The following is a 14,044-nucleotide window of genomic DNA, read 5'->3' as shown; positions in this document are numbered from 1 at the left end:
CCCCTAATTGTGACCGCTCCACACGGTCAGGAAGTGAAGCAGGAGCGGTTTCCAGGGCATCCATGGGAGAGGAGACAAAAGCTTGCCTCTTTATCTACGAAAAGGGTGCTTTTCCCAAATTGCTTTCTCCTTTCCCTCCTCAAAACATGAAATGACAAGGTTCTAGCTCTCCGTGAATCGATGGTGTTATATCAGGGTCCTAAGCTCTCAGGCCAGCCCCGGTTGGGCTCCTGGGGAAGTGAGGGAGGGCTGGGAATGGGGAGGGGGGAAGAAGGGGAGGCCTCCAGTGTCTTGTCTCATGGAAAAGTGCCGCTCCAAATTCAACTCTACTCAATATCCTGTAATGAACCATAATGGAAAATTTTTTTAAAAAATGGCTCCAGAGAAAGCAAGCCCAGAAGTGGTGACTAGAGGAAGGAAAAACTTAGATTCCCTTTTTTTATAAAGTCGGAATTACTGACTTCAAGGGCAAAGAAGAAATCTCCCACAAAAGGAGAAAAAAAAAAAAAAAAGCCTGAGGGTAACTGCCCCCCTCCCTCCCCCACTGGGCTAAGTGCTGGGACAAACAAACAAGAAGACGAATGTGCCCAGTAAATCATCTTGGGGTGGGGGAGGGGTTTGAATAGAGGCAAGGAAGAAACGCAGAAGCCAGGCCTAGTGTTCGCTGATTCCAGCAGAGGCCGTAAGCTGCAAGGGGCCCGGGCTATGGGCTACATAATTGGCTAACGAATAATAAAGCCAAAATTGGATATTAACAGCAATTAGTTTCTGTAGAGGCACTGGGGAAAAGAACTGTAGAAAACCCCACAGGGCCTTAAACCGAGGTGATGTGAAATTAAACCAGTGTCTCAATTAAATGGGAATAAATATTGCCACATCAATCTGAGGACGGGTGACGGGCTGAAGGGAAGCCCCCGGGTGATGATGTCCAGGTGCACCTGCCTGTGTGTTGCAAGCTATCCGTGGTGTGACCTTTGTCAGGCACCTTCTGCTCCTGACCTGTGTGTGTGGCCTCTGGTGGCCAACCGGCCCCTTTCCTTGGGTACGTCACCTTGGCTGCAGGACTCTGAAGAGGATTTTAAGGATCTGTTAATCCTATGGAGACTTGTATCACTAAGGCTGTACCGGGGTGGGCGCAGCAGCTAAGAAAAAGGAAGAATTGAGTTCTCTTAAAAACGGAGACCAGGTCCAGTGGATGGAAGGGCCCTATCACTTTCTGTCTGGGTCGGAGGACTGGGGTTTGGAGGTTCCCAGAACCAGCAAGAGGAAGTCAGACCCACTTCTCAGCCACTGGGTCCCCTCTGGCACGAAGGCTGCAGGAGAAATGTGTCTTTTTCTTCTGCATTGAGGGTTCTGCTGTTGTTTTGGCTTCTTTAGAGTTGTGGGGGTGGGGGAAGGAGAGTGTTTGGGGAGGGCCAGGGCGTGTTGCTGGGGGTTGTGGATCACTGGGTCCCGGGGGAAGAAGCCTACGCCCTGGAGAGAGGATGGAGGAGGCTGGGTGGGCTTAAAGGGGGGTCCGGAGGATTCCACCCCAAAACCGCCATTCACCAAGGACTTTAACCCTTGCACTCTGCTGGTGGGAAGCCACAGGGATGGCTAAGAAGGGCTTTCAGGTCGAGTCCTCTCCCAGCCTGTTCGCAGGTACCCCCTTTCTGGCTCAGTCTGAAGCTTTCTAGAGTGAGGGATGAGCTGGTGAGCGCCATAGGGCCCGGATAGACGATGAGGAGGCCCGGATGAGGATGAGGGGAGAGGGACCGAGGAGCCCGCACCCTGCCATCCCCGCGCAAAAGCCAGGCCGGGAAGCACTGGGGAGCTGGGAGGACAGGCTGTTTATCTGCCAAGGCCTTCCGTTGTGCCGGTCTTAGAATCTGAAGGTGTATCCCCGCCCTCCCTTCCTATCCAGACTCTGTAATCTTCTCTGTTGACCACTGTGTGTCCATCTGTGAAACTAGAGAGCAGAGGTGCATGGAAAAGCAGCCTCTCTGGGGACTGTCCCACTGGGAGCCATGGGGAGAGGGTGCTCTGCCCTCTCTGTGTCAGTCCGGAAGCTTCGGGAAATGAGTGTGGACCTAGGTCTTTGGGTCCCCAACTTACTTGATTTGAGCAAGGGAGGAAAATAAAAAAAGGAAAGCAACTCTGTTCATCTTTGCCTGGCTCAATTTAGGGGTCTCAGGGCATGAGCAGAAAAAGCATGCAGGTCACTGGGAGCCTAGCACAGTGCCTCCTCTAGCCTGCAGCTCCTGGAAAGGGACTAACCCTAAACTCTAAGAATGTGGCATGAAGCAGCAAATGGAACCTGCAGCCTCCTAGGATCCTAGGTCTCTGTATTTGTGTATGTTTAAGAAATAAATAGATTGGATTTTAGTTTAAAATAAACCTCTCTCCTCCCTTTAATTTGGAGAAAGTCCCTAGTGATTCACAAGGTTTAATTTTTGGGGTTTATGCAGCTCTGACTCAGGTCCTCATTTTTGGGGTATCATTTCCATTTTAAGACAAACGGAAGGATTAGAAAATGAAAAGGTGAATCCATTGAGAGTTGCTGACACTTCATTTCTGACCCCTGGAACATTCCTTGTTCTCAATAAAGTCTGCTTTAAAAAAAATTTTTTTTGAGGCCATCTAAATTTGGCACTTCTCTGCAGGCCTCCAGCAGACCCGCATACAGTGGCTCATAGCAGCACACATGGACAGGAATGCATCCTGTTTGAAGTCTTTTTCTTGTTCTATGCCTGTATGGGAGATGCAATTATGTATTTTTTATATATATTTAAACTGAAGTCAAATTGAGTAAGATTTGGCAAAAACACCCAAATAAAAGAATTGTAGATTGGACTTGGAAGAAAACATCTTTATTAGGTATTAAAACTGTCATAATTGTTATTGACATACTCAGCACCGTGAATCAGCCAGGCAAGCCACAAACACAAGCCACCAGAACATCCCTCAGCCCCTATTGACTCACTAAACCCACCCACAGAGTAGCTGAGGAAGGGTGGTTCCATCTGTCCTAGGAAGAAGGCTTTACAGCTGCCCCCGGAGGACTCACGTCTAAGGTTGGAACAAGGGGTGGGGATATTATGTAAGTTCAGTAGAAGGAAAGAGAAAATTATTTCTCTCCAGAGACAGGATAGGTGGATGGATTGTGTGTGTGTGTGTTTGTGTGATTCAATACTTTCCGATAAATACCAGCAATAGATATGACTGTGTGAGAAAAATCTCCATTTATGTGTATATGAGCATATGCCTGCTGAGAAATTACCCCTACTCCCAAATATTTATTTCTCTGGCTAAGGCTCCTCAAGAGCTCACAAAAACTGTCCCCTTTCCCCACCCTGTGGGCAACAGGAAAGTAGTGGTGATGGTTGGAATTTACCTTTGCCTTTGTTAAAAGTTCAGTTGCTTTTCTGCTTAGAGTTCTGGGCCTGGGCGGTCTCTGGCAGGGGAAAGAAGAATGTTACCAATTTTTCCTTTGATACATTTCTAAATCCATCTTAAAGTATCTGATACTGACTCCTTGAGAAACCTATGAGCGGCCATCACGATGAGGACCATAATGATGCTTTTCACGTTGAGGACCATAATAATGGTGGTGTGTGTGAACGATGGCATGGGTCTTCAGAGCATATTCAGTCGGCAAACTGCCTCAAACATGTCCCATATTTTTTTAAAAAAAATAGTTTTTCCTTCATTTAAGCCATAGGTTGTAATTAGAGGGGCTCAAATGGGTAGAGGTGAAGATATGTCGAGAGTTAAAAGAAGACTCTACCTTCCAATACAGGGGGTGTAGGTTCCATCCCCAGTGGGCAGCCAAGATCCCATATGCCTCCCGGCCAAAAAACCCCAACAAAACAAAAGCAGTATTGTAACAAATACAGACTTAAAAAAAAATGCTTTGAAAGAGCAGAAATTGTTAGGTTTCTTACCTAGGTATCGCTAGGCATAAACAAGCCTCTAACAGAGCCGAAAGAAGATGCCGGGACTGACCTTCACCCCACACCTCTATTTGGTGCTCACAAAAGGGGCCTTGAAATTACCCAGGGGGCAGAGCGGTGTATTCATCGCTGCCATTTCAGCCATTAAAGCCCCCTCCATACAAACACATTTCATAATGAGACCTGGTGAATACCGGAAAAGCCCCAACAAACCCAGAACACTCCCCACACGTAAGAGCTTTCTGGAACAAGAGTTTACATAAGTAATAAAATAAAGCATGCCCCTCCCTCCTAATGATCTGCAGCAGGAAGCCGGAAGCCTGGTCCATGGTGCCTGCGGTTTAAACTCTCAGGGAGAAGCGTGTTAGGTTTCCACCTTAGAGGGACATTACTCGGGAAAGGCGTCTGGAGATGCTGGCAGCAGGCACATCAGCAGAGGGCACGGCCACATCTGATGGAATTACAGGGAAGCAATTAGGGAGATAAAGCTCATTTATGTGAACAACTGTGGGGTCGAGGGTTGGTCATCAGAGGCTTAAGATCAGCCCCAAAGAACTGTAAGAGCAGCCCTCAGAGGAGGGAGAGGAGAACCAAAGAGGGACTGTTTAGAGGGAGGACTACTTTGAAGGCGGTGGCTGCGGGCGCCTCTTAAGACAACACTGGCTAAGGCTCAGGGGCCAGAGAAGCTGCTTTGTCTTCTGTCCTCCAGCCAGGCTGGCATTCTGGGATCTGAAGGACAGCATTGCGCTTGCAGTTTGCATGATGTGGACTGCAGTCTCCTCTCTGCAGGGGTGAGCAGGTTCTGGTGCATTTCTGACGGACCCAAAGAAGGTTCTGGAAGTGTCTAGATGGGGCGCAGTGAACTTAATCTCACCTGACTCCAGACACTCCCTTAGGAGGGCAAAGGAAGAATCTAAGATACAACAATTACACACTGATTGGCACATAGTAGGTACTAAAAAAATATTCGGGAGGAAATAAGGCTAGGGGTCCATGAATACTAATTGACTGAGTGGGCTAGGCTGAGGCTTTGGCGATGAAAGAGCTCCTCAGCAAGTTTCAGCGGAGACTCTTAGGTTTTGCTTACTGTGTCAGGAATCAAATAAAATCCTCAGCATCCCTTATGGCCTTGGCCTTGTAGAGACAGGTCCCTGCCCAGGGCGGGGGAAAGGGATGATCATAGAAGCCTTCCTGGGTAGGAAGATCCAGTTCTTGGCCTCCTTTCTCTGCAGGGACCTGACCCGCCTACATTTTCTCCACCTGGAAATTAATGAGTTTAGGTCTCCACCATCCACTGGAGCTCAAGGTGGGGGTGGAGGCGGTTAAAACAGAGTTAGAAGTGGGATGGGGCTGTGCCTGTGGAGAGCAGGGGGATCCGTAGGACCAGCTGCTGCTCTAGGTCTGGTGATGTAGAGGAGGCTGATTTGGGTAGCAGGTTCTTCAGGAGGAGGGCAGGTTAACCCTTTGCATTCCCTGAATGGCCTCTTTCAAAAATAATCTTTCCTCACGGCCCCTCCTGTACACATTCTGGTTTTCCTTCTGTTGAGATTTTTAAAAGGCATGAACCCTCCCCTCCTCAACCCTTGGGTCCAGGTAGGTTCCTGCAGCTCTCCCCCTCATCATCTCCCGGATCTCTGCCTACAACTGCAATCACAGCCGCAAAGAGGAAGTGAGCGGCTCCCCAGAGTCCTGGCTAGACTTTCAGCTCTCCAGGAGTTTGATGCCCCCCCCCCCCCCCGCACCCCCTCCCCCTCCCCGTATCTCAATGACTTCCTTAAGCTTGTAACTACAGCTCCACAGCAAAGGGGGACAAGTCCCTTCCCTACTCCCTTCCAGCGGGCTCCCCTGCCCCCACCCCAAGAGCAAGCAGAACCCAATATATCTGCAGCCCCAGCCCTGGCACAATCTGCCAGTCTCCTGGATGCCTGGTCATTTGTTTAAAGGGTAAACCAAAAGCTAAAACCAGAGCAAAAACGCAGCCGTGAAGGAAGGTGTCGACGCTCATACAATGCACCCGGAGCCCAGAGAAAAATCTGCACAGGAAGCACTCCGCAATGCGCTCACAGCATCCTCCCGCCCCATCTGTGCTTGCACAGAGCTGTGTTTCCGTCACAGAATCAGCTTCTGTTTCTCTGAGTTTGTTTGCATCTCTAAGCCCCTGTCTGTCACAAGCTACACACCTCCCCACCCCAAAGGCTTCGGTTGGGGCAGCCCAGCCGGCGCGAGCCCGCGACCCCCGCCCCCCCCATCCACCCCCACCCTCTCCCGAAGCCGCGGCGCTGAGCTCTGCGGAGGACGACTGGGCTCTGTGGATCCTTCCTCGCAGGGCCCTCGCGGACCGACGGGTGCTCAGCCAGCCCCATTCTTGGCATTCACCGCGTGCCTTAATTGTATGGACATTTAAATCAAGGTCCGCTGTGAACACGGAGAGAGAGGCCTTTCTCCTGAGGAAGGAGAGGAGGAAGGAAGGAAAGGTGGAAGAAAGCAGGGGGGCGGGTGGGGAGAAGGTGGAATGAGAAAACGGGAAAAACAAGTAAAAAGAGGCGCGTGTGCGTGCGCACTGACAGCGGGGAAAGGCGTGGGGGTGGGGGAGCGCCGGGAGGAAAGGACCACAGCATCCTCTCTACCGCAGCTCCCCCAGTCACACAGACAATGAGATAACAGCGACGTCTTGCAAAGGCTCTTTGTTCTCCCCCATCCTTTCGGATCCAGGCTTTTTCCTGCAAAGCGGAGGGAGTGGTGGGTTGAGGGGTGTGGGTGTAAGTGGGAGACGGAGGGGTGCCTCCCCCCGCTTTAATAACCCGATTCCCCGCGCCCCTTCCCCGCACCTCGCCTCCCCTGTAGCCCCAGACAATGAAAAAAAAAAAAAAAAAACACACCCCACCAACCCCACCTCGCCTTAACGCAGCAAATCCTACCCACCCACTTCGCCCTCAGCTTTGCCCAGGAAACTGAGGGGGGCCGGGAGGGGGAAGATGAGGGGAAGGAACCCTCAGGGCAGCAGGCGCTCCGCTGCCGCCTTTACCTAGCTTGCTGAGTCCAGGCGCAACCCGGCCGGGCGTGCCGCAGGGGCGAGCTGCCGGGGTCCGGGGCCAGAATCTGGGGAATCAGCCTTCCAGAACTCGGTTGCTGCAGTCCTCTCGCTCAGGTCCCAAGTGGTGGAGGGGAAAAAGGAAAAGAAAAAAAAAAAAAGAAAAAGAGGAAAAAAAAAAAAACACCCATAAGACCGAGGCCCATCTGGCCTCTCAACAGCTTTGTCAAGTCTTGCATACGCTAAAATGCTAATGACCTAGATAGCTCATGCAAAATGCAGCAGGGAGGGAGGGAGCGAGGGAGGTGGGAGGGAGGAAGAGAAAGAGTCGGGGGGGGGGGGCACAGCGAGGGAGGAGGAGACGCAGGGGGGGGGGGAGGGAAGAAGAGAGGGAGGAGGCAGAGAGAGAGCGAAGGGGAGAGAGGACTATATGTCTTCGAAACACCCCTACCACTCTCCCCACCCCACCCCACCCCACCCCAAACTGTCAATGGGCTTTACCAGGTGAAGGGTGGGCACAGATATAAAAGGTCACTCTTGTCTAATGCGCTGGATCCCTGGGTCCACAAAAAAAGAGCGGGGGGAGAGGATCAGAGGATGAGAGTCCCCAAAACCAAAGGGATAATAAGACATTATTTTCAGCCTTTCCCTCTATACCCTCCTCTACCTCTCCACTCTGTTTACACACAAGTGTGTAAACACTCCTTAAGTGTGTACATGGACATACCAATTTTCCATCAATTTCTCAGATCTCCTATCAACAGACACCAGTATTCTCATCTCCGGCAAAACTCATCCTATGAACCCAGAGAGGGGTTCAAACAGACTCCTTCTTTTCGCAACCCTCCTCCACCTGGCCCATCCCTACTCACACTATCCCCTCAGCCCTCCGGCATCATCTTCGGGCTTCGACTCAGCTAAGCCTCCTGTTCCACAGTCTCCTCTTCAACGCCCAGATCTCGAGAGGGTGAGGCAGGGAGCAGGAAAGCCAAGTTAAGTCTATCCGATCTCCCACAGTTCCGCTCCCATACCCAGACAAACCAGCAAATGGAACCCCTCCCCAACAATGACACCGTTCAATCATACCAAGAGGCTAAATAAAATTCGAATCCCCTCGGAGGTCCGCACGCCGGGCGGACCGGAGATCACTCGTATTCCCGAGGCAGCGCTCCGGCGGGTCCCTTCTCGCCGAGCCCAAAGTGCTTTGTCCGGGGCGGGGGTGGGTGGGGGGGGTCCACTCAGGTCTTCGTCTTTTTGTTCTTCTTCTTGAGGGACTGGTCTCAGTCCGCGGCGTTCCAACGAAAGGCAGTACATCTACTGGAATAAAAAGGGATCAAGAAAATGTACATGCACATGAATGAAGGAGGGTTGCGGAGAGGCGAAGGATGTCCGCATGTAGGGAGCGGCCGCCAGGGCCCGGCCCTAGTGGCTGCCTTCGCTGGGGAAGGGGCGGGCGGAGAGAAGGCGCTGGTGGTCGCTCTCCCTGGCAGGAGGAAATGATAACCATGATAAGAAGCATCATGGTGATGATCATGAGCACGATAAAAAAAAAAATTCAGAATCTCCCTTTGGTGAGCCAGAGCATGCGTGCAGGAAGGTCTGCACTGCTGGCGGAGGCGGCGGCCGGGGGGAAGGAGAGGCGAGCCGAGCAGGAGGCAAAGGTTGCGGCGACAGCACCCTCAGATGAATAATAATAACGCGCAGCTCAAGTTGCGGTTCAGCCTGGAAATCCAGCCCTCCGCGTGAACTCGCGTCGAGCGCGGATTGCAGGGGATGGGGAAGAAGAGAGGGGGAGGGGAGGGAGGAGGACGGAGAGGGAGGAGGGGAGAGAGGAAGGCAGAGAGGGACAGAGAGAATTTGGAGCTTTTTCATTTATCCTTACCAAGCCCTAATCTCGCTCGCCGTCCTCTTTGGGTGAGGTCGATCCCCCTTTTAAAAATTATTATTCCTTTAACGGATTATTCAGCTAAAAGAAGCCACATCTGCTGACTGTACTGAAAACAAGAGGATTAGGAGCCGGTCCACAGAGCCGGGCCCGCAGCCCCCCACCCCCTCTCTGCACCAGCACACGTCATTCTCACTGCCCCCGGGTACCTCCCTCTCCTTCTTGCTTGGGGAGAGCTGTGCCAAGGAAAATGCGGATTTGGGGAAAGTGAGAAGTGGGAGAGCTCGGAAGAGCGGGAAAGCCAAGTCGGGAGGTGGCGATTCGCACCCCCACATTCACACGCGCTTCCGTTTATCCGTTTCTATGCTGGGAGAAGGGGGCGCTTTCGCCGTGCCCACACGCGCGGCACCTGCAGTGGGCCGTGCCCTCCGCCTCCTTCTCGTAACCCCGGCCGCACGGGTTCCGGGACCGGCAGCAATCCTACACCCGGTCCCCAGCTCGGCTCCCCTTCCCCCGCCCCGCTGGCCGCCGCCCCGCGGTTGGTCCACCCCCTGTCTCTCTAGCTTTGGCAAATGGAGTAGGGGGCTCAGGGCACCGCACGCCCTCTGCTTCTAACCCCAGGCAGGGGTCGCGGGACGAGGGTTTCCGCCCGCCGCGGCGCGGGCGAGGCCCGGGGTGGGGTGGCTGCGGGGTGGAGGGGCCCTATGGAGGATGCGGTTGACATCACTGCGGAGACCGCGAGGCTGTCCCGCGGCTGCTGCGACTGCAGCGCCTCTGCGCCTCCCCCCTCCCCGCAGCCGGAGCCGGCGTCAGGGCAGGACAGCGGCGGGGGTGGGGAGAGGGGTTGTCATCCGGGGGGAGGGAGTCCCATCCCCGCCCCCCTGCAGTCAAGGTGAACGTGAAGGAGAGCGGGCGCGCGTACCCGCGCTTCTGGGTACGTGCGCGCGCCCCTCCTGGCTCCCCCCGCGTCGCGGCCCGCTGCGCCCTCCAGCCAGCCCGCCAGCCCGCGCCGCCGGGGCCAAATGGACCCCCAAGATTAGAGCGCACAGAAGTGCGTCCCCACGTCCGGCCGCCACCCGTCCCGCGAACGTTTAGACTCACTTCGGGAGGCTCCTTTTGTTGTGCTGCTGTGCCCGTGTGGAGTGTTTTTCGGGAGCTCTGGGTTAGCTTGGCCTTAAGGAAGGGCTCACAATGAATCTGCCCGTGAGAACAAAACCCAAAGACACCCCCACCCCGACCCCCAACAAGAAACCCAGCGCCAGCAAGGAGGAAACTTCGGTCTTTTCCCGGGAGCCCGTTCAGCAGCCGCGGGAGTCAACCCTCACCCCGGCGATGTCCGCACACGCAGGTCCCATCTGCTTCCCCTACTCCGGCTTTTCTTCTTTGATGACTTTAAAAGAAAAGAAAAGAAAAATCTAAGTGTCCCTTGGGCAGCGCTGGATTCAGAGCAACGAGCGATGGGTAGCAAGAACAAGCCCCTGACAGCTAAAAGCAGCTCCTTAAATCAGATGGCCCGCGCGCGGCGGCCGGGAGCGGTCCTGCGGGGTCGCGGCAGATGCGCGCCCACCGCGCGGGCACTGTCCCAATGCGTGGTGACCCTGGGCTCTGCCCGGTTCTTGCCAACTATTGGGTATTTGCCCCATTAAAAGAAGAATAGCACAATCTCTTAGCACTGGCTTTTTGCCTCTAACATGTACCACGAGAAGCATAAAAATAAGCAGTTTTTTGTAAATTCTAAAAAGCGGAAAGTTTGCTTAAAATCGAGAGAGAGAGACGCAGACAGGGAGAGACAGAGACAGAGAGAGGAGCGGAAAAGAATATAAAACACTCCTGTAGTAGATTTCTAATTTCTGAAGACTGTAGTTTGTAGGAAAGAGCCGTCATCTGGTATGTCTCTCCGGGGAAACTTACCATTCTGAAAACGTTGCCCGCAAACTAAAATACTTTCGTGGTGGAAAAACTATATTGGCGGTCGCTTGGCTCAAGACTTCCACCATTTTGATGAGGGTTTTAGATTCAGAACTATGTGTTTCCTATTTACTAAGAATTCCTTTAAGCAAGCAGTTCCTGAAGCCCTGCAACGTGGAGGGATGGGGGCCGAGTTCCAGGTAACCCTGACTGAAGGGCAGCGGGACACACTGCTCTTGCCCTTCCCTTGGCTTTTCTTAAAGGCCTGGTTTTGTTTTACTTGAGAACGGTTTCAGTGCGGTCCTTCTGCGCCCGTTGCTGTCATGCAGGATATTTGCTCGCTCATCTTGCGGCATGGGGGGAGGGGAGCAGAGAGATGGTTTTGTAACAGGCTCTGCAGGCCTGAGTGGGAACGCCTTAAACGGTGAGCCCTGGTTTTAAAAAGAAAAGGAAAGAGAAGGAAAAAAAGAAAAAGCAGCTGATGCTGAAATAATAGTTAGAGCATATCCCTGGGGCTTTCTCCAATGAGGGGGTCACGAATCCTTTCCCCTCCCCCAGTCACAGATTTCGTATCTGTTTTTAAACAGTCTCATCAGATGCTGCGACATTTGTGATGGCTTCTTAAAACCTAAACCCTTGGGCTTAAGAGCTGTCTGTTCTCCTGATCAAACTCACCCCAAATACTCACACGTTAAGAAATTACATTGTAAAACCTCCCCAAATCCGATTGACGGGGCTGTTTGGGGCCCATATGGCTGGACAGCTGTGCAACTCCACGTGAAAAGACACCATTGCCCCTCGGATGGTATAAAGCGGGGGTTCCCCAGAGAGCTCAGACATGACCTAAGTATTAGCTTAGCCTGGGGTGAAGACTGAGTTAAATCTCTCTCTTCTTGGAGGTTAAAATAAAGACAGCAGCAAAAATTACAAGAGGTGTACTTTTGAATGCATTGTAAATTGCATGCCTCCCGCTGGTCCCACCAAAGGAAGGAAGAAGACCCTGAGAAATAAACTCTCTTTCCAGCTTACCACAAGCATGATCTTAGGCAAACTGAAGGCACAGGAGGTTGGAAAGAAATATATTATTTGCCAAGCATACTGTATGTCAGTGACATTTGTGGTTCCCTGTTCAGAGAAGTAGGGTTCTGACCTCAGCCAAAGCCTCAGTGCTAACCATAAAGAACGGCCATCAGAGCGCAATTTCCATGGTGAGAAGCTGAAACCGTGCTTTAGAAAGGAAAGCCCATTATGAAATGCAGCCGGATTTAATTTTTAATATGATGGCGGATCCTCTAACGCATTCTTTGCTGGTGTTTGCATTCAGGACGAGTGATTCATCCTGTGGCAGAAATCAAAATAACTCTCTGCAGTACTTTGAAACGGGCGCCTCGTTTTTAAAAGTGTCCTGAAATAGAATATTCTATAACCTTCAAGTTGTGGTGGCTGGAGAAATTGAATATAAGACTCTGTCCCTACTGAAGTGTGCAGGCTAGATAAGAAACAGGCCTGTTCTTACTTATCTATGTGTGCGTTCGTGTGCTGTGTCCTCTTCAGGCCTTAAATATTTTAAAATAAGAGAAAGGAAAAAAAAAAACACACACAACGCTCACAAATCAAACTGGAGAGTGAAATGGGAGAAGAGATACTGGTTAGAGGATTAGATTAATAAACTCTGAGTCCAAAGTCAGTCAACATTGTTTTGGAGAAATTATTTCAGTAGTAAAACTACATCTTGTGAAAGCCTTACATAGATTTAACAGATACTGAAGTGTTCCTTTAGTGTCCGTTCCCATCTTTGGAAATAGACCCAGATAGTTCTGCAGTGAATGTAGCTTTAAAAAAATTAAGCAATTTGGAGATATTATTTTAGTGGCATAACTAATGATGGAACCCTGGAGATCATTTGGTTTCTTTCTTACTCGAATAGAAGAGGAAAACATGGCCTAGAGAGAAGGAGAAATTGCTTCTAGATATCATATGGATGGTTTGTAGCAAATTCAGCGATAAAGTTAAGAACAAAACCAGTTCATTTTTTGCCTGGATGTTTTTCTCATATCATACTTAAACTTTAGGTTTTCTTAGGATTTTGTAAGTAACAGCCCACCGACCCTAGCAAGTACCTTTTGTGTGTGGGTGGGATTTAATTTTGAAATTCAAGTTTTTCTCTTTAGATTCTCGAGTTTGATGGATATTTCAGAACAAATTTAGGAACACACGCACTGCCAACCTCTTATGGCCCCGGAAGGACAGGCTAGAGTCACACAAAAGTTTCCGAGCATGTGGGAGAGTGAATTAAGTGCCACAAGAGGCCTAGAAGATAATGACATAAAGCCGGAGCTGGAGGTTTTGCAGAAGGACCCCGGGACAGAGGTCTGGCAAACGACATCCTTTCATAATTATTTTGGAGAAAGGATAAGGCATGTGACAAGTTCCTGATACAGACCTAGTTTATCAGGTGGCAGTTCTGAAGTCAGTTTGTTTTGTTTCTGCATTAATTAATAAATTATTCATATTGTACAAAAAAAGGAATCTTTGGGGGGAAAAAAACCCCCAAAAGTGAAAGAAACTGGGGCGTGGTAAAAATGACCTCTGTGACCTTGGGTGAGTGAGTCACTCTATCATAGAGGATATGAAACCTTCAACAGGAGATACTTGGATTAGATGGTTTCTAAAGTCCCTTTCAACACAAATAACATTTGATTCTGTTGTTTAAAAAGCAGAAAATCCACATATTCCCCAGTCTGGAAAATATTGTTTCCCTTTTAAGATCTAATCTTAGATACCGTTCTTAAGATATCTTAAGATACCATTCAGGTCCTGAAAAGTTGAACCTAGAAAGCTTTAAGGAGGGTTGTATGTGTGTTTCAATGACATTCATCTGAAAGTACAACGCTCTTTATTCTTGATGACTCTCTGGGTCAGGAGAAGGTCCCTTCAGCAGGTGAAAGCATTTTTCTATTGCTCTTAGAATCCCTTGCCACAGTGGAACTGTCTGGCTTTTGTGCCTGCACATAAGCAGATCCAAGCTGAGCCCTGTAGCAGATTTAAAAGCCCTTCCCTTTAGCTGCATCCTGACCTAGATTGCTGGATGAAGACTAATGATTCATTTGCAATGCTTATGATGGGCATCCAGGCAGGGTCTTCCCTCCCCCTTGTTCGGAAAGAAGCCCTGTTATCCTTATCATCTGATATTGCCACAATAAATATTTTTGTTCAAATTGCTACATAGGGCATGAGGCTATTTCCTAATGAATTATCTGCCCCAGGGAGATCTATAACTTGCCAGTG

At 50.7% G+C, this 14,044-nt stretch overlaps 1 long non-coding RNA gene across 2 annotated transcripts; it reads right to left on the bottom strand.

The window, feature by feature from the left end:
- Nucleotides 1-2,833: 2,833 nt before the first annotated feature.
- Nucleotides 2,834-8,560, bottom strand: LOC102403168. Of its 2 annotated transcripts, XR_328063.3 has the most exons (3): nucleotides 7,465-8,560; nucleotides 6,958-7,075; nucleotides 2,834-6,652 (listed from the first exon to the last, which is right to left on the bottom strand). It is a non-coding gene; the product is annotated as an uncharacterized LOC102403168 (long non-coding RNA). The 2 variants fall into 2 exon arrangements; XR_006549745.1 differs by lacking the exon at nucleotides 7,465-8,560 and having other exon boundaries at nucleotides 6,958-7,247.
- Nucleotides 8,561-14,044: the final 5,484 nt, after the last annotated feature.

The sequence above is a fragment of the Bubalus bubalis genome, chromosome 3 (genome assembly GCF_019923935.1).
Source record: "Bubalus bubalis isolate 160015118507 breed Murrah chromosome 3, NDDB_SH_1, whole genome shotgun sequence".
NCBI lineage: Eukaryota > Metazoa > Chordata > Mammalia > Artiodactyla > Bovidae > Bubalus > Bubalus bubalis.
The sequence above is the reverse complement of the archived record's forward strand: the minus strand, read 5'-3'. Positions and strand labels throughout refer to the sequence as shown.